The sequence below is a fragment of the Rattus norvegicus genome, chromosome 10 (assembly GCF_021556685.1).
Source record: "Rattus norvegicus strain SHRSP/BbbUtx chromosome 10, alternate assembly SHRSP_T2T, whole genome shotgun sequence".
Taxonomy (NCBI): domain Eukaryota; kingdom Metazoa; phylum Chordata; class Mammalia; order Rodentia; family Muridae; genus Rattus; species Rattus norvegicus.
Genome location: NC_141543.1, coordinates 100,315,001 through 100,335,100, shown reverse-complemented (window position 1 = coordinate 100,335,100; position 20,100 = coordinate 100,315,001). Strand labels below are relative to the sequence as shown.

General features: G+C 47.1%; 1 long non-coding RNA gene across 2 annotated transcripts; it reads left to right on the top strand.

The window, feature by feature from the left end:
• Positions 1-1,775: 1,775 nt before the first annotated feature.
• LOC120095200 (uncharacterized) lies at positions 1,776-19,879 on the top strand. 2 transcript variants are annotated; one of them, XR_015632209.1, is made up of 3 exons: positions 1,776-2,224; positions 18,632-18,751; positions 19,725-19,879. It is a non-coding gene; the product is annotated as an uncharacterized LOC120095200 (long non-coding RNA). The 2 variants fall into 2 exon arrangements; XR_015632208.1 differs by lacking the exons at positions 18,632-18,751; positions 19,725-19,879 and adding exons at positions 7,538-9,738; positions 9,892-12,228 and having other exon boundaries at positions 1,789-2,224.
• Positions 19,880-20,100: the final 221 nt, after the last annotated feature.

Sequence of the window (20,100 nt, the reverse complement as noted above, 5' to 3'; positions counted from 1 at the left end):
CTAGTGGCTGGAGATATAAAGACTGAAGTGGCCATCTCCTGTAGCCATGTGGGTCTTCCAGCGGAGGGAAGGGGGCATCAACCTACCCATAAACTTTCAACCCAAAATTTGTCCTGCCTACAAGATGCACAGCGATAAAGATGGGTCAGAGACTGAGGGAGTGGCCAACCAATGACTGCCCCAACTTGAGACCCATCTCATGGGAGAGAGCAAACCCTGACACCATTAATGATATCCTGCCATGATTGTGGACAGGAGTCTAGCCTTGGTGTCTTCTGAGAGGCTACATCCAGCAGAGGATGGAAATAGATTCAGAGACCACAGCCAAACATCAGGTGGAGCTCGGGGAGTCTTGTGGAAGAGTTGGGGATAGAATTGAGGGAGCCGGAGGGCGTCAAGAACACCACAAGAAGACCTACAGAGCAACAGGCCCATGGGCGCTCACAGAGACTGAACCACCAACCAAAGAGCATACAGGGACTGCATTAGGTCCCCTACACATATGTAGCAGATGTACAGCTTGGTCTTCATGTGGGTCCCCTGACGATTGGAGAGGGGTTGTCTCAGTCTCTGTTGCCTGCCGTCGGATCCCCTTCCCCTAGCTGGACTACTTGGTGGGGCCTCAGTGGGGGATGTACCTTGTCTTGATGCAGTTTGATGTCCCTGAATGAGTTGGTACCCAAGGGGCCCTCCCTTTCTCTGAGAAAAAGGTGGGGGAGGGATTTGTGAAGGTGAGATTGGGAGGAGAAGAGGAAGGAGGGGCTGCAGTTTGGATGTAAATGGGAATAAATTAATGGAAAAAGGTATATAAATTAAAATTCAAAATCTGGGAAAACCAATCATGTTTAATGTTTCTGATTTCATGGGTGCATATAGTCACAAATATAAATGCATATATTTCCATATATAAGTAAAGACAATTGTAGGCACGTGGGGGATGGAGAAATGATGTGTGTAAGTGCACTGTGGGCTACTTTCCCAAAGGACCCAGGTTCAATTCCCAGTACTCACATGGTAGCTAATAACCATCTGTTACTCTAGTCCCTAAGGGGTCCAACATCCTTTTTGGCCTCATGCACACATGTGGTACACAGACCAACAGGCAGACAAGACACCATACGCATAAAGTAAGTTTTAATACTTCTAGTGGGCACATAATTGAAAGCCATCTGTAGTCTAGAAGTCATCTGTAGATTTTTTTTAATCTATTATTTATAATTGACATGTTGCATAGAAAAGTATAATAGTCAGGGGCGGAGGATGAAGCTTGAGGGGCCGAGCGTTGCCTAACACCTAGAATCGGGGTTCAATCCCCAGCTCTGCTCTGACTTAGTTAATCCATTAACGAGTTAATATCCATTTTAACCACATCCCCTATGGGCTATGGGGTCATCGGTGGTCGCTGTTGACTGCTATAGAAGTTCCCAGGCTTGCAGAGTCTCTCACGGTAGGCATGGGATCTTTTTACAACCACAGAGGGAAATGTCTCTAAGGAAAAAAAAACAAAAAACAAAAAACATCTCGGAATCAAGCATGGCCACATGCTGTTATCATTGATCTCTGAGTCCTGCGACTTTGGATCGCTGTAGCTTGGTCTTCCTTCTAATTATCTGCCTCTTCTACGTAACACACCGACCACGCGTTACTCTTCGTAATGAGAGCGGGAGGAGCAGCGTTTTCTCTTTCTAAAATGGCCGCCGCCAGGCACGGAAGGAGCAGCCACGGGGTGTTTCCACAACCGTTGGCAGATGGCACGTGGTCAGCGTTCTTTCATCCCATTGGTCAGTAAGGAGGGACTCGGTTTCAACTGAACTACAGTTCCCCAAGTGGTTGCAAGGTACACACTATAGATCTAGGGGATTTGTGTCGTTTTTTGAAATGTGAAAAAGTGCATCTAAGACTATTCGGTAGGCAGCGTCACGCAAAGCTACGAAGCGATAAAATGTACCCAAAGCCTTAGAGCCTTGTGGGCTTTACTGACATCTGCAAGCCAGGATGAACCAAGGCCGTAAAGACCAGTGAAGACCCCTAAGTGGAAGAACACAGCGGGAGGGACTGAGACCCTCGCTTGGTCCCCAACTCTCTGGAGACCAAGGGCAGAAGGAGTCACCCGCTCCTCTGAGCACTCTCCTTGATGGAGGACACCCACTGACCGGGCTGGGAACTGTGTGTGACGTTTAATTGGCTAATGTCTGGAGAACGCTTTGAAGATGAAAAGTACCAGGTGGGTATCATCATCATATACTTCTTAAACTGATGCATGAGAATAATAATAATAAAGTTCTCCCCACTGGGCCTTTCATCCACGGATTTCAAAGCACTTAGCGAACCTTAATTAACCCTCCCAGCACCTCTATGAAGTCAGCATTAATAGCCTCTTGCATTGGAAAGAAGGGTAGGAGACTTGCCCAGGCCCTCAGAGAATCACACACACACACACACACACACACACACACACACACACACACACACACACACACACACACAATGACTTCCTTGTATCAGACAGATGATGTGTGTTCGGTGCCTCCGCTACATAAAAGTCTCTTGTGAAGTACTTGGGACATCCCTATGGTGTGCTGAGACCAGCCAGGACTAGCTGGCGAGCCCCGGTTATTAAATTTTCAGGAAGTTAGTAAACCAGTTGTGAAACAAAGCCACTGTTCAAAATTAGGTTTACTATGGGTAACTGAATTGTATTGAAAACAAAGGAATAAAAACTCAAAATGTATCACTGTTGAGGATTTGCCGGTGTTTGCCCTCTCGCTCCCCGGTTCTTTACCACCATGTGGTAGAGATGTTAGATGGCACGAACAGAAGATTATCACTTCTTGTTTCTCTGCTCAGAGATATCCCAGGGCTTGTTAGAATCAGCCATGCTGGGAGTGTTTATACCACGGGAATGGGCGGACGCTAAAGGTCAAGACTTGATTGACTGCTCAACTGACGTCTAGACTAAAGGAAGTGATAGAGAAAATATCATTTCTGTCACTATTTAATTGCATAGAGAGGGAAGGAGGAGGGAGAGAGAGAGAGAGAGAGAGAGAGAGAGAGAGAGAGAGAGAGAGAAACAGAAAGACAGAGAGAGAATTCATCATTCAAAAGCTATTATCTAATTCAGCAAAAATTCACTCATGACGTCGCCGACAAGGAGTACCCCTGGGCACAGCACTTCTCTTATTTCACGAATGAAAATATTGGTCAGCACTTGTGTCAAAACTACATTTCCCTCCAACGCAAGCGGGCATAGGCTGCAAGCACCAGCGTTTGACAGATGGAAACAGTCTATGAGACCCTGTTGGCAAAAGTAGGTCTTCACTTGTAGGTCGCATATCATACAGTCTTTATAGGTGTGGTTTATTGGTGTCTGTGTCTGGTTGGTTTTCTCTTGTGATACATCTCAACTGGTGGCAGGCACTGGTGGGCTGTTTGTGGGCATGCAGTGAGCAAAGGCCTTCTCTGAGATAGAAGATAGACAAGCTGGTACCTTCAGGGCCTTGGAAATTTACGGGCCAGCTAGTCTAGGAGAAAACCAAGAGATCTGTCTCAAACAAGGTCTAACCCCCAAGCCTGTCCTCTGGTCTCCATGCATTCCCAGGTCCTGGTACAAGAATGTATTTACATTGTATGCACATAGGCAAAGTGTTTTTTTAAATAATAAACGTTTAAAAGTCACCATCAGCTGAGTGTGGTGAAACACACAGGCAGTCCCAGTACTTGGGACAGAGGAGTGAAGCAGAGGCAGGAAGATCAGATGTTTAAGGTCATCCTGGGCTACATAGCAACTTTGAGGCTAGGTATCTAGGCTACATGAGACTCTGTCTCAAAATTAATTAATTAGTTAATTAATTAAACTAAAATTAAAATCATTTTGAATGATGAATAGACAAAGCATGCAGTCAAAATATCAGAAAAGCATTCAAGAAGTTTAGGAAAATTCATTAAGAACCTGTATTATTTGCCAACTTTTAAAATTTTATATTTTTGTGGCTTGTTTAATCATTTTTTGAAAATATTTGGTCTTGCTTTTTAATGCTGCATTTGTCATTTGGGTCCTTCTTCTTAAGAAAGAGCTCCTCCCCAATTTCTAGACTGTTAGCCGATCACAGAGGGAGGGTCCCTGTGAGGATAAACATAGGGGTGTCCTATGGAGACCCAGAAGGGGTTGAACCTTGAGGAAGCCTCTAGGGATGATGCTGCCCACACAGAAATGTCATTGAAGGGTGGGAATTAAAGGTGCTGAGGACAGGAGGAGAGCCAGCTGGAGAGTAGGAAAGGTCTCTTTGATGTCAGGACATGACCCGTTGTGAAAACATCCCCTGGCCTGAAAGTAGCCAGAATGGCCCTGCCTCTCTGCAAAGCCCGTTTGGACTCCAAGTTTACTGTGTTCCTTCATTGTAAAAACAGTCTTCTTCTTTGACAAGGTTTGAGCGGCAAACCTTTAGGTGTTGGCAATAGGTGTGTGTGTGTATGTGTGTGTGTGTGTGTGTGTGTGTGTATGTTATATATGTATGTTGTGTATATGTGTGTGTTTGTATGTGTGTATACATGTGTGTATGTGTGTATGTGTGTATGTATGTGTGTATGTGTGTATGTGTGTATATGTGTGTATGTGTGCATGTATGTGTGTATGTGTGCATATGTGTGTATGTGTATATGTATGTGTATATGTGTATGTATTTGTGTATGTGTGTGTATGTGTGTGTGTGTGTGTGTAAACATCACCATAGTTTAAACATATATTTCACAGGGACCACCAAGATGCTTGCCACCAAGCATGATGACCTGAATTCAACCCCCAAAACATACATGGTAGAGAGTAGGAACAAACTCCAGCAAGTTGTCCTCTCTGACTTCCACACACACACTATGGCACAAGCATGCCCATTTACACATATACCCAATATGTACATATATATCGATGAATATTTGAACATATACATATGTCTACATATACACACAAAAGTGCACATACATATACATGCATATGTGTGCCATAAATATCTCAGATTCCAGGGTATATCTTTGTTCATACCCCAGCAAGCTCAGCTAAGGCCTGGCCTTGTCCAAGACTTCTTTCCAAAGATCTTCTGAGCTTTTTCACCTTAGAGTTGAAGAATGGGCTTTTAAATTACATCGGACTACAGCCCTGCTGTATCAGAAGGACCCCAGGCACCATAGATTCAAGAGCAAGCAGTTTCCCATAGAACTCCAGCCATCTGGATCCTTGCTGATGCCTTGGTCATAACCCATCTGACCTACATGTCGAGGTGATAGCCCAGTTTTCTGAAGTGGGCATGATGGGACAATCTTGTCCACCTGAATCTGACTGCCTTGTGAAGAGATTGCTCACTTTTTGTTTTTGTTTTTGTTTTTGTTTTTGTGTTGTTTTTTTTTTTGTTTTTTTCCGGAGCTGGGGACTGAACCCAGAGATTGCTCACTTTTTAGAAGATGGGCCTACAATAGCTGTCAGTAAAGCGCCCAAGGGTTCCTGAAGCAGCTTCTACTTGAGAGGCTTTCTATGTGTGCCTCTGTGTGTGTGTGTGTGTGTGTGTGTGTGTGTGTGTGTGTGTGACATTTTATGAAAACCAGAGAGCAACCTCAGGTGTCAACTCAGGAATGCCATCCCTCTGATTTAAATCACGGTCTCTCATTTGGCCTGGGGCTCACCAAATAGGCTAGACCGGAAAGTCAGTGAACCTTGGGGAACCCCTTCTCTAAGCCTCCCCAGCTTGAGGATGACAAACACCTCACCAGGTATCTTACATAGGTTCTGGAGCTCGAATTTAGACCCTTTACAAATTTACACCTTGTGAGGCAGACATTTTTTCTGACTGAACTATCTCCCTAACTCTATAAAGCCCATTTAGAAGAGTATCCCCCATTCCAAACAAAGGGTTCCTCAGGGAGGGATCGAGAACCCGCTTCAATGGAGGGAACACATCCTACCAGTCCCTCAGTCAGAGGTCCAAGCACCGTCCACCCTACCTCCTGCTTCTCCACTCCAGAGCATCTTGGGAGCAAGCACTTTATACAGTTTCATTCTGATTGGCTGAGAACAGGCTTGTCCAGTAGGGGCTAATCATGGCACCTTGCTCAGAACTGCCTGATTCTAAAGCTTGAAAGAGTGCCAGGCTGTCTGTAGCGGAAGCAGGATGATGTCACTCTATGGAGACAGGGTAGGCTGGCTGAGAACATCAATCTGTGGAGACAGGATAGCCTGGGTCCACATGGTCTCACACGAATAGAGTAGATTGGGAAAGAGAGGGAAGGGTGGAGCCAGGGCAGGAAAACTCAGAGAAAATGGAGTAAGTAACGTCATAGTTCCCAATTTCAGGTGGCCAGAGTCCTGTCTGCTTCCTGGACCCAGTGGGCTATTTAGATTCTCTTCAGATTCCATGATATTCCTCAGCATCCTTCCAATACATTCTTACCTTTGTCTTACCTCCCCTCCCCCTCCCCTTCCCTTCCCCTCCCCCTTCCTATGCCCCTCCCCCTTCCCATGCCCCTCCCCCTCCTCAACTCTGTTCTTTCCCTTTCCCCTCCCTCCCTAGGTCTTAGTATCTTTAGTTAGAAATGTCCCACATATTCTGACAGCTTAGGATGACAGATTGATTATTTTAAGATTTTTCTTTAAGATTTTTGATCTTTTAAGGTTTTTCCAGGCTTCTATCAAACTCATGATATAGGGTTAGTTGTGGGCACACTGAACACTGCAGGTTAATCTTTGAAAGTGTAGAATAGTGTGGTACTTGCATCTCGAAGACACACCATTGGATAAAACACAAATTCGAACCCAACATAAAAGGTAGTTTTCATGTGGATCCAGTAAAAAATAAGCCTTAAGCATATTATTTGTATTTAATGTGCATGGGTATTTTCCCTGCACATATGTCTGTATACCACCATACACACAGCACCCAGGGAGGCCAGAAGAGGGCATTGGATCTTCTGGAACTGAAGGTCCTCGGGAAGAGCTCCTAACCACTGAGCCATCTCTCCAGTCCTAGAAGTTAACTTCAGCTTCCTAATCCAGTTCTCACCCAAGGAATGAACTTCCTCTCCACCAGTGAGTCTCAACCTTAACGCTGAGACCCTTTAATGCAGTCCCTCATGCTGTGATGACTCTCACCAGACAACGTTTTCGTTGTTATCCATAACTGTAACTTTGCTAGTTATGAACAGTCGGGTGAATATCTGATAAGTGACCCTAAGGGGGTTGCGGCCCACAAGTTGAGAGCCACACTCCACCGTTGCTCCAAAGTTCTTCCATCCACCCCCACCCCAACTCCCCGAGCACGCGCCTGTCCGTTACAAAACAACCTTCTCAGGTTGAACCAAAATCTGCTTTTCCTGTAAGTTCTAACCACGGCTCTTAATTATACACCCTAGAGCTACGTGAAGGAGATCAAAGTCTTCGCTCACATGATAGCACTTGAAATATTTAAAGCCGAAGTCCTATTATTACCATCTCTGTTTATTGAGTAACCGCTCCGTGCCAGCACATAATTCTCACTCCTCCTCCTCTTCATCACAGCCAGCAGTCGGACCCTCGTCTTACAAGCGAGGATACCAAGGCAGGACTGGGATGGGAAGCGACGGTCCGGGAAGCGACGGTCCGTGGAGTTGTAGGTCAGCATCTTCCAGCAAAGAACTGCAAAGAGTCCAAGGGTCAGACCTTCTTGGTTGTTTGGAGTTTAGCCGTGTCATGATAGGTGAACGGAATGTGTTTAAGAGCGTGTGGATTTGATTTATTGCTTTTAATTATCGAGGCTCACGGTTTGCTGGCCTCTCTTTGTACTCCTGTCCTGAGTATAAAACTACCACAGCGAGCCAGCCGATTGCCTCAGGAGATGCCTTCTCTTGGTGACCGGCCAAAGACTATCCCTGTTCATTGTGGTCTCTCATTATTTACTTCTTAGGGTTCTGTGGTCCCCGGCCTCCTGCAGCATGGGCTCTGCCTCTCTTTCTCAGCTCCATCCAAACTGCCACAACTTTCTGCCCTTTGGCTGTTGTATGCAAAGGCCAGGATGGTGACATTCTCGGGTCAACGTGTGAGGGGCATATCCATTTATTTTATTGTTGTGGAGCAAACCATCCCAAAATAATGGCATACAGTTGCGGCCCTTACATCCTGACATTTATGAACAGCAATTTGAGCACGAGAAGTCAGTGGTCTCAGCTCCAAACTGTCTGCTGCCTTGAGTGGGAAGTCTGGAGAGCAAAAGATGCTTGCCACCTGGGCCAGAGATCATCTAAAGGTATCCCACACACCAAGAGGGAGACAACAACTGTCAGTTGGGACTTTGACTGGGTTGTTGATCAACACGTGGCTCTCTATGTGGTCTTTCTACATGGGCTAGTGTGGACTTCCTCAGAGCCTGGCAGCTGGGTTTCATGGGTCCTGAGAACAAGCATCTCCAGACAGCAGAGTGGACACATGTGGTCATTTCATGCTCTGACCTCAGAAGTCACATAGCACCATGCTGCCTTAGGCTACTGGTCGAGGGAGTGAATACAGGTCTTCCCAGACATAAGAGAAGGGACATGGGCCCCCGCAGTTCCATAAAGAAGAGCATATGAGATGGAAGCTTTTGTTGGGTCACTTCTGAAAGACAATTTTCCATAGAGAAGAAAGAGAATGGAAAGACCACCAAATGACACACTGGTCTGCACCAGGAGCTCTGTACTTAACCATATCTCGTCCGGAGATGCTTAGCTCTGAAAACTTAAGGATGTCCTCTTCTATTAGTGCTTATGGGTAAAGATAAGAGATCATCCTACATCCCAAAGGACCCCTCTCTTAAATTCTCTCATAAAACGAGACCTCATGAAGTGCTGGAGACAATGGAAAACTCTGGGTTACAGTTTCAACATTTCTAGATTTCTGCCTGTATATGTATTTGCTGGAGCATTAGACTTCAATGGGAGAGCCTTCGGGTCCCTCTTTCCCTTGGTGTGGTGGCCTTGATGACAACATTGGCTCTTTTTACTCTAGCAGAACATGCTGTTTTGACCAGAGGTGTGAATCTATTTGTCTTCACCGCAGATAGGGCACCAAAGACGATGCTAGAACGTAATTCTACTTGAGGCTAGCTCAGTGAACGGACGAGCTATTGAGATGCCTTACAGAAGCAGAGGTGACTCAAAGGTAACTGCATCGTCAAAAGCGCCAGCCCAGCATGGGCAACAACCCATGAAAGCTGTCACCCCGGAGCTCCCTTCCTGGCTTGCAGGCAGCTCCACCAAAGGAAGTGTCTACTCTTCTTTTTTTTTTTTCTTTTTTCTTTTTTTTTCCGGGGCTGGGGACCGAACCCAGGACCTTGCGCTTCCTAGGCAAGCGCTCTACCACTGAGCCAAATCCCCAACCCCGGAAATGTCTACTCTTATGGAACTGCAGGGAGGATCCCAGTGGATCTTGTGACCTTCTAGCCCACTGGGGGTCTGTAAGTTTTATGAGTGTCCTTAGTCTTCTAAGCTACCTTCCTCCCTCGAAGAATGTTTTGATTTGGTGGAAAGTGATTCCACAGCACCTGCCGTGCCTTTGAGGGCCTTAAAGTGAAATAAATTGGAAAGCATGGGTGTTGTTATGTCAGGACGTTATGACTTGAGGAAGCGTTTATTACCCCAGTATCACTAGTCTCTCCTAAATGACACGGGAGGAGAGACAGACGGAACATTCAGGCCTCTCCAAGGAGCATCATGAAAGACCAAAGGAAGAGCGGTTGGGAGAATGACGTAAGTACTTTGCTCCATTCCCTTGTCTCCTGAAGCCTCGTGACCTTATGACAAAACTCTGCTGACTTGGACCTTTAATCCCTTGTCCTTCTCCACACCCTTCCCCAACTTTGCCTTCCGTGTTCTTCGGCTGAACCCATTCTCTCTCCGCAGACATCTGGAGACAGCCTCCTGTAGCCAGATTCAAGTCTGCTGTTCTTAGGACCTCCACCCCGATATTACCCCCAGCCGGAATGCTAACAGCACACGAAAGGCAGCATCCTCTGGCTCCTGCAGGCCGGTAAAGAGGCCAGTGCTTTGTCAGTATGGTGCACACCGTATTACCCGGCCCCCTCCCTGCCTAACTGAGCATCCTTGGAAGATGCCCCGGGCTGACTGCGTTTGAGGCATTCCTGAACGTATATCCTGCCAGGCAGAAAGAAGAGAAAACTTCATGCTGCTGGTTTCCCACAGCACCCCACCAACAACAACCAAGGGGCTTCATTCAGACCATTGCCTTGCCCAGTAGAAACAGAGGCCCCCAGTTCTGGCAGAAGCAGCTGGGCTCCATGCCTGGGAGGCAGGAGGTGGCCAGAGCTTATCCGAAACTCCTCACCCCACCATCTGCTGTGCCGAGTTCCTATTGCTGTCTGATTTTTTTTTTTAAATAAGTTCAAGGGGAAAACAAAGCAAACTTGTCAAAAACAAAGCAAAACAAAACAAAACAAAACAAAAAAACAATATGAAGGAAGAATTTATATTTAGTTTAGAGTCTGGCCAAAAGAAAAAAAAATGTGTTTTTATCATCTTGAGTTTCATAATCCTATGGTTTTCGTCAAACTCTAAAAAGAATAACAAATTGTACTTCTCTTTTAACACACTTGGCGTCAGCTCCAGGAATCTCTATTTAGTCCCTTCTTGTCCCCTTAATATCATCCAAAACCCTACCCAGTCTCCTAACAGACCAGCAACTTCCTCAGGGGACAATCGCTCCTTTTAAGCCACACACAACCTTTGACAACATGCATGATATCTGGGCCTCTCATAAATGCTTTCCCAGATTGCTCTGCAGGGCAGGCAAAAATCAGAAGATCTTGACTTAGCTAGTCAGAAGCACCTTCATGGAGCGTGGCACAGGATTCACTATATAAAGGATGGCTGTGTAAACACCTGGCTTCCTGTGTAAACACGGAGCATCCAGGAACAGAGTCTGTGGTAGCAGCAGGGGCCACCTCTGCCTGGCCTTGTCCCAAGGAGTGGACAGCGACAGGTCATTTAAACATTGTATCAGGATACAGTGCCCAGTATCCGTCGATGTGATGATGACAGAAATGAGGCAAGATTCTTGTAGGCACGGCCAGCACACACCTCTATGCTCATTTCCCTGCTTTGAGGAAGGCAGAGCCGTGGGTATAGTAGCAAAAGAGAGACTTGTGGTGTCCAGCATTGAGCTATCACGGGCTATTGACGCAGTCTTAGCTTATCCCAACCACGCAATGGAGCAGATGAATGATTGGCAGTTAAATACAGAGGAGGAGGTGGAAACCCCTCTCAAGGTAGGAGAGTGGTCCCGTGCGATGGGAGGGAGCACAGGGAGGAGGTGGGAAAGGGCCGTGACTGTATGAGTCTGGGAGACTCAAGATAAGACTGTGGCGCTTGGTGGAAGCCAGACTTTATGATTTGTGCACCAGCCAAGTGACGCCGGGCCGGCAGGACTCACGCTGGCTCCCATTCTCCCTGCCCCTCACTCTGCCTAGGGTCTCTGTCTGCTTATTTTCAAGACCCTGCTGGCCTGGCCTCCTCTCCAATGCTGAGGGCCTTGGGAAGAAGCTGTACTTTTCCACCTACAGGAAGCTGCCCACATCAAAGCCTACGAAGCCACAGGCATTTGAGGAGTCACGGGTCAGATATTTAATTATCCTAATCTAGAAGTCTGCTCTCCTCACACTGCCAAGAACAGAAAGTTCCCTTTTGAAAAATAGGTTAGATCCCTGGAAAGGTTGAGTCTCATCCTTGATCTGCAGAGTTGCTCAGACCCCTCAGGATTTCCAAAGCTTGCAACGGGAAATACCACTCCTCACCCACAACATGGGCAAGGCAGGAACACACACACACCACACACACACACACACACACACACACACACACACACACACACACACACACACTGGTGCGTGTATACACACATGCACAGTGCCACGTCCATAGGACGGTTTGAGATGTATTTCATTTTTAGGACTAAGCCACCTTTGGAAGCAGGCATGTTTGTGCATACCTGTCATTACGACATTCTTGAGATAGGGAGACAGGAGGATCAGGAGTTCAAGGTCATCTTCAGCTACACAGGGAAGTCATAGCCATTCTGGGTACGGAAGACCCTGTTTCATCCTCTCACCCAAAATAAAGAGGACTCATCTTTAAAATGGGGAGGCACGAGTGGGTTCTGTATTAATAAACAGCTTTGTTGATCTGATGACATCAGATAAAGAAATTACTGAAAAAACATTGCCTCATCTACAAAGCTAAGGACATTTCCTCCCCTTTTTTGCTCTTTTTTTTTTTTTAATCTTTGAAAAAGATAATGAAAGAGGAAGCTTAAAAGCCCATTTCTATTGATGTTCGGACACACAACTGTTGGGTTTAAGAACCCTAAGAGATCAAAGGAAACGGGCCCATTCCAGCAGCGGTAGTGGAGGGTGTAGGGCTCATTTGGTAACTCGGAGGCAAGGAGTCATTAACACACCTTCTTCTGAGCTGAGGACAGGAGGAAAAAGTGCCCAAGATTCCAGGGGATTAATTAGGAGTGTGGCTGAGACCGTCATAGAAGCTGCACACACAGTCCACTAACGCCCCCATAGCAGCTTCATCCAAGAGAAGTGGAGGGAGGCGACTCTCCCCTACTCTCCAAAGAAACTCTAACCTGACGCTTTAACTGGCTTAGAGCCAGCAAGTCCATTCTTGCTGGGATCTGAGATCAGAGGTGGGGTTGACGGCAGCCGGTTCAGAAGCTGAACCACTGTGTCAGCTCTCAGTCCCACTTTTAAAAAACATTTTCTTTGTGTGTGTGTGTGTGTGTGTGTGTGTGTGTGTGTGTGTGTGTGTGTGCGCGCGCGCACGTATGTTGAATGTGCTAGTGGGTAGCATGCAGAGGCCAGAGTGCCGTTTAGGAACCTCTGGTGCTGTACCTCCTCAGTCAGTATCTCCTATTGTGGATTAGGCCAGTAGACTGGTAGACCAGCAAGCCCTTGGAGTCTGCCTCAGGACATCATGGGCAAGCACTTGGCAAGCAAAGCCTTTCTCCCAGTCCCATCTTGCTCTTGTGACCATTCCAATAATTTCCCACGCTTCACTTAGGGAATCCAAGAGGGGCCTCATTGCCTAAGACCCAGCTCTTCAGAGAGAGAGAGAGGAGGATGCTGGGCCGGTGTTATGGAGCGGGTGGCAAAGCTAGGGAGAATCCGCCTGGGTGGTCCTTCCAAATACCACCAACTGCTCCCTAAGTCTAGTCCTAATAGAAAGAACTGAGTCTCTGTGTTAAATGCAAGAACTTTGGCCACTGCGGGCAGCTGTCTTCATTCGTCACTCCAGAGTCCATGCCCGCGGAAAGAGCAGGAAGTGAAAGGGTCAAGATGATCACCTCCATCCTAAACCAGTCATTGCAAAGGGAAAGCCACACTGATACCAACTATTGAAGGGGGCACCACCTGTACCAAGTGGCCTTAGCATTGGCTCAATCCACGTGTAAATAGGGGAGTTGCGTTGACATCAAGAAGACAGGGAACCTTATTTTGAAAGCATGCCTGCCTGCTTGCTCAGCCCCTCTAAAAGGCAATAATTGCTTTATGAAGAACTAGAACGTGCTTAGCTCCTAGATTAGATGCCTACTGTGAGTTTCACGTATAATAAGACTTTCATTTCAGAAGCACTGTCATGGTTTGAATATGTTGGGCCCAGGGAGTGGCACTACTTGGAAGTGTGTCACTGTGGGTGTGGGTTTTAAGGCCTTCATCCTAACTCCCTGGTAGTGAGTCTTCCACTGCCAGCCTTCAGATGAATATATAGAACTCTCAGCTCTGCCTGAGTCATGCCTGCCTAAAGGCTGCCCTGCTCCCATCTTGATGATGATGAACTGAACCTCTGAACCTGCAAGCCAACCCAATTAAATGTTGTCCTTATAAGAGTTGTCTTGGTCATGGTGTCTGTACACAGCAGTAAAGCCTTAACTTAGACAGCCACCCACAGAGGAAGGTAGGTACCGTGTTAACCCATTTGACAGGCGAACAAATTGAGACTTGGAGTGGCCGAATGACTGTGCATCAGCACTGAGCCAGGGAATGGCAGAGCTACATTTGAAACATCCTTCCCTGGAGCTCCTAGTCCATGTTCTCTCCATCAGCTTCCTACCTACCTCTCAGAAGGTTGCTGATCAAATATCCAGTGACAGAGATTTGAATCTTCCAATCAGCAGATTGAGGGTGGTATTGACAGTTGGTTCTAGAGACTATGATCTTGTTCAGACTTTGAAAGGGATAATTCACTTGGGGGCTGGAGAGGTAGGTCAATCAGTAAAACGCTTCTTACGCAAGCTTGGGGACAAAGGTTGGCCATGTGAAAAATCCAGGCTCTCTGGTACCCACAGCACTAGGGGAGGCAGAAAGTAGAAGATCCCTAGTTGTCAATTTAACCAAATAGGCACACTGTAATCCTGTATTGAAAGAGGTGGGTGGCATTCTAGATTACACTTGAGATTAACCTCTGGCCTCCACAGGCTCCCACACTTGCATCCACATGCCCACACACATATACAAAAGAAAACAGAAAGAAGAAAAGTACCTTGTCACTGTAATCCTTTGATCAACCTATGGTAGAATGGACCAATGAGGAACACTGCTTGCTGGCTTGCTCCCTCTCTTTTGCTCAGTTACCTTTCTCTCTTAGCTCAGACCCACCTGCCTAGGGATTATACCACCCACAGTGGGCTGGGCCCTCCTACATCAACTGTCAATCAAAAGAATGCCCTTGTAGCCATGACCACGGACAATCTGTTGGAGGCAATTCTTCGGCTGAGGTTCCCTCTCCCAGGTGAGTTGACAACCGAGATTAGCGATCACACTGTGGCATGATGTCACTAGCCTACATTCTCTTGCTAGTTAGCTGCCTAGTTCCTTCAACCTGTTAACCCTGACGCCATTTCTATCAGGCATACACTTTCACCCAGTTTTTTTTTTTTCAGAAAAGGAGACTACAGTCCTGTGGACTAGTATGCCAGCTTTATGCAGCTCCTGAGGGCTAGAATTGGAATGTACATCCAGGGTTTCAAACTTACCCTCTTTCCTGTGACCACAGCTGTAATTCCCTAAGGACCCACATCTCTTTGGTCATTTCCTCTTATGTCCTGGTGTTAGGTAAGGCCCCCACCATCCTGCCTGCACCCTGTTAGAAAATTGAATTCTTGGGCTGGGGAAATGGCTCAGTTAGTTAAGTGCTTGCTCAAAAGCATGGGGACCTGAGCTCAGTCCCCAGCACCCACGTGAGAAGCCAGGCATGGCACATAGTGTGCGTCTGTAATCCCAGGTCTGGAATTCGCTGTTCAGTCAGCTTAGTTTAATAAGCAAGCCCCGGGTCTCGTGAGAGACCCCGTCTGTTTTTATAAACAGTGAACAACTCCAGAGGATCGATACTTCAGGTCGACCTCTGGCCTCTGTGTGCACATGCACAGCTGTGCACACATGAATATGTGTGTCCATAGGCACACACACACACATATGTACATACACACATACGTACATACACACAACACACACATACACACACACACACACACACACACTCACATTCACACACACAAAGGACATCTTCTGGTTGAATCCCATCTCATCTCAATATCTGGCTGCAGCCACGTTCATCAGTCTCCAGTTCACGTCTTCTTTAAGTCCTTTCTTACTAACCAACGTTTTTGTTTGCCTCCTCGGATAATGGTCCATAGAAGTGCAAAGACACAAGCAGAGAGAGAGAGCGTGCGTGACAAACATTCAGAGTAGAATGTCAGTTGGTAGACCGTTTGCCTAGTATACACAAAGCCCTGGGTTTGATCCCAGCACCTCATAAATGCAGGTCTATAATCTCAGCATATGGGAAATGGGGGGAGGCAGGCTGGGAAATGACCATTCAAGGTCATTTTCGACCATATAACAAATTCCAGACTGGCTTAGGCTTGACGAGGGACCCTGTCCTTTCTGGGGGCAGGGGGGAGAATGAGGAAGAGAGGGAGGGATAAGAAGGGAATAAAAAGAGGGAGGAAAGAATGAATAGGAAGGAGACAGATAGACAGACTATAGAGATTGACTGAGAGGTTCAAATAGCATTCTAACTGAACGTGGCTGAGCACGTCTATAGTTCAAGCACTGGGCAGGGGTTTGGAGAGAGGCTAAGGCAGGAAGATTATAAATATAAGGCCAGCCTGGGCTATATAGCAAGTCTTTGTCTCCCCCCCACCAACCAAATAAACAAAAACAAACTCAAACCAGTAAACCATGGGAATCTGAGCTAGAGAGTAGCTTTGAGTTTGAAATTCATGACAAGTGGGGAAAAGAAAAGAGCTATTACACTCAATCTCAAAAATTTTAAGTCTGTCTCCTGTTACATCTCTTGCAACTATGAAAACTGATACATCCTTTTGGGAAAATAATTTGGCCATATATATTAGCAGCTATAAAAACACTCATTCCCTCTCACCCAATAGGCCAACCCCTGGGAATCTATGCCAGGGAAATAACTCAAAGTAGAAGGGAAAAAAAACCCTTAGTTGTATGTAGATGTTTATTACATCTTTATAATAACAAAAAGTAACAAGAAGTTAAAAGCAAAAGAAACATTGAATTCTACTGGGACAGTAAAAAAAAAAAGTCAGTGTGATTACCTCAGTGTTATAAGTGGGCGACTGAAACCCAGGTAGCAATTTGGGGGCGGGGGGTACAGAGGAAGTGATGCCGAATGAAGTATATATGCCCCCCACAACTATAAATACACAAAACGTGTATTTATACAGATGAAAAATGGAAGGAGCCGTGGAGGAATGTAAATAGTGTGTGTGATTGATTGGTGGGATTATGGTCATGCCCTCTTTGATGCTTTTGAGTTAGAAGGAAATGTTCCAAAGCCCCTTTGAATCTCTCTAATGAGGGGACTGGTGGAGGTGAGTGGAGATTGCAGCCACAGGCCTGGAAGGAAGGGGTTTCTGCACTGTTCCGCTCTGCCCGTGGCGGCTGGCCAGCTCCTCACACAGACGTCATGGCCGCCTTGCATCTGGATGGATGGCAGAACCTTTCTTTGGAGGCTTTCCATTCCGGGCTGGTACCTTGTTCTCTAGAGTAGATGAATGCACTATCGGGCTCCTGTAGAAGGCAGCTCTGGGGCCTGGTCCTCTGATAACAGAGGGATAGCCTCAGCTCTACTGTTTTACCCGGTTTAAGAATGTGACACTCTTTCTGAAAGGGAGGAAGGTTCCAGTGGCCTTAACAGAAGCATGGTAAGGCCTGGACGAATGACACAGATCAGGATCTCGGCCAGGGCAGGTGGTTGGCTACAACTGAGCAAGGAAGCGCTCATGGGCAGCATTGTATTTCTCTGGGCTCAGAGCTTGATGGGTCACTGTTTGGGGACAAGTCCCTTCTGTGTCCCACCCAGGTTAGCCTTCTACATACTATGGTCTCCCCTACACCCCCATCCCACCCTGTGTGTATGATATGTGGATGTGTGCGTGTTTGTGTGTGCAGGAGCAGATGTGTGAACAGGAAGCCAGAGATCAACCTTGGGGGTTGTCCCTTCATGTGCCATCTACCGTGTTTGTGAGGCCATCTCTCGTTGGCCTAGGTGTCACCAATTCAGCTAGATTTCTTGGCCAGTGAACTCCAGAATCCTTTGTTGAGACCTCACCAGTGGTAGAATCACAAACGGGTGCTGCCAAGCTCATATTTGTTGAATTTCATTTGTGTGTGTGTGTGTGTGTGTGTGTGTGTGTGTGTGTGTGTGTGTGTGTGTGCGCGCGCGCACATGCGTGCGCGCGCACATGTGGAGGTCAAAGGACTTGTAGAGTTGGTTCTTTCCTTTTACCATGTGGGTCCCAGAGCTTGAACTCGGGCCTTGGGACTTGGCAGCAAGCACCCATGAAGCCATCTTGCTGACCCCAAGCCTTGTTTTTGTTCATGGATGCTAGGGCTCAAACTCATATCTTCATGAATGCCTGGCTAATAACACTTTGCTGACTGAGCCATCTCCTCAGCCCTCCTCTCTCCTCTTCTCCTCTCTTCTCTCTTTTCTTCCTTCTCTTCCTTTTCTCCTCTCTCTCTCTCTCTCTCTCTCTCTCTCTCTCTCTCTCTCTCTCCCCCCCCCCCATTCATGCCTCCTTCCCTGCACCCCCACCTTGACCTTAGGTCTGTCAATGACACAAACCAAGGGCACAGGAACCCAGCTCTACCCCACCACCGACTCATTCTGGTAGGTACCACCAGCCGGCGCCCTGTTGGCTTCATCCATTTTGTCCTCTCCGAATGGTTCCAGGTCTGGCCATTTGCTGGAGGCCTGGGTGAGGCTGTCTGCAGTGACATTCTGTGAGTAAACACCCCTTCATCCCAGGCAGGATGCTTGCCGATGGTGGCTTTCATCTGGTTCCACACAGAAGGGATGGAGAATCAAGCCTTTGGCTGATCAAAACACAGCGGGCGGGAAGCCAGCAGGGGCTCATTGTCCTTGCTGCCATCTTGGACTGTGCTCCCACACAGCTGCCTCTGGGTTTTTAAACAGCATTTGTTCAGGGGACAGTGATTTAGCCAAGGCTGGCACCGGACTCAAAGGAGTTTGCAACCGGGTAACTCGGAATCACAATGATTGCTAGTAGCCTTTCCTCTCTTGGCAGGTGTCCTCTGTCCCAGAGACCATGGGCAAATCTGTTCAGGAAGAGAGGCCGGAATTCATTAGCAAGAAGATGTTATAAACGAAGTCTTCTTAACTGTGCCTGAGATGTTCAGGCCCAAAGGTAAAGCAAATCAGGGTTAATCCAGGATAATCGAGTGAGCGGCGTCTCTTCGAGGATGCTGGGAACAACAAAACGTGTTTCTTCCTGTTGCTTGTGCATCAGGGGTTCCACTGAGTTCTGGAGGGCACTTAGGAATGGGGGAGACTTTTAAATATCCCACTTGAGGGATGGTGAGATGGCTCCGTGGGTAAAGACACTTGCTGCCAACCCTGATTGAGTTTAATCCCCAGGACCATTGTGGTGGGAAGAAAGAACCAAGTCCCATGAGTTTTCCTCTGACCTACACATGCACACTGTGTTGTTCATACATGCATATACGTATGCACAATGTGAATGATGTAAAAAACTTTTTAAATATCTTGTTAGTTCTCTTCTAATATGTTTGGGCATTTCCCAACTTGCTGTTGCTCCTGCTGCTCTTGCTGCTGCTCTTGCTGCTGCTCCAGCTACTCCAGCTGCTCCTGCTGCTACCGCTCCAGCTACTCCAGCTACTCCTGCTGCTCCTGCTTTTCCTGCTACTCCTGCTACTCCAGCTACTTCAGCTGCTCCTGCTGCTGCTGCTCCAGCTACTCCAGCTGCTCCTGCTGCTCCTGCTTTTCCTGCTCCAGCTACTCCAGCTGCTCCTGCTGCTCCAGCTACTCCAGCTGCTCCTGCTGCTCCAGCTACTCCAGCTGCTCCTGCTGCTCCTGCTACTCCTGCTACCCCTGCTGCTCCTGCTGCTCCTGCTACTCCTGCTGCTCCAGCTTCTCCTGCTGCTACTGCTGCTTCTGTTGCTGCTCCTGCCGCCCCAGCTGCTCCTGCTGCTACTCCTCCTGCTTCTGCTGCTCCTGCTATTCTTGCTGCAGCTGTCGCCCTAAGATAGCACTGCTTAACCTAGCTAGTATGTGGCACCAGGGACTGAAATTGTCTTTGCCCAGGGAGAACTGCGCTTTATAAGGTGTTGAACAATATTCTTGGTCTCTATTTACCTTAGGACAGTAGCAGCCCTTCAGCTGTGATAATCAAAGATGCCTTCGTCATTTATATCCAACTTATGGGTCTTATGAAGCTGCATACAGCCTTGCTCAGGTATGAAAACATACAGTCATAAATTTAATTAAAACACAGCGAGATGGTCTTTTGATATTTCTTTCAAGTGACTCATGCAATTCTTAAGCATGCCGTTTTATAGATGGCAAACTTGACCTGTGATCTCCCCAGGATGGATATGGGATAGGGAGATAGATGGCTCAGTCTAAGAAGAAGTCAGCTCGCCAGCACAAGTAGCGCAATTCTATGCCCAGAACCCATGTTTCAAAATCTGGATGTGTTGGCATGAATTTGTAACCTCCCACTCTGGAGAGATGAAG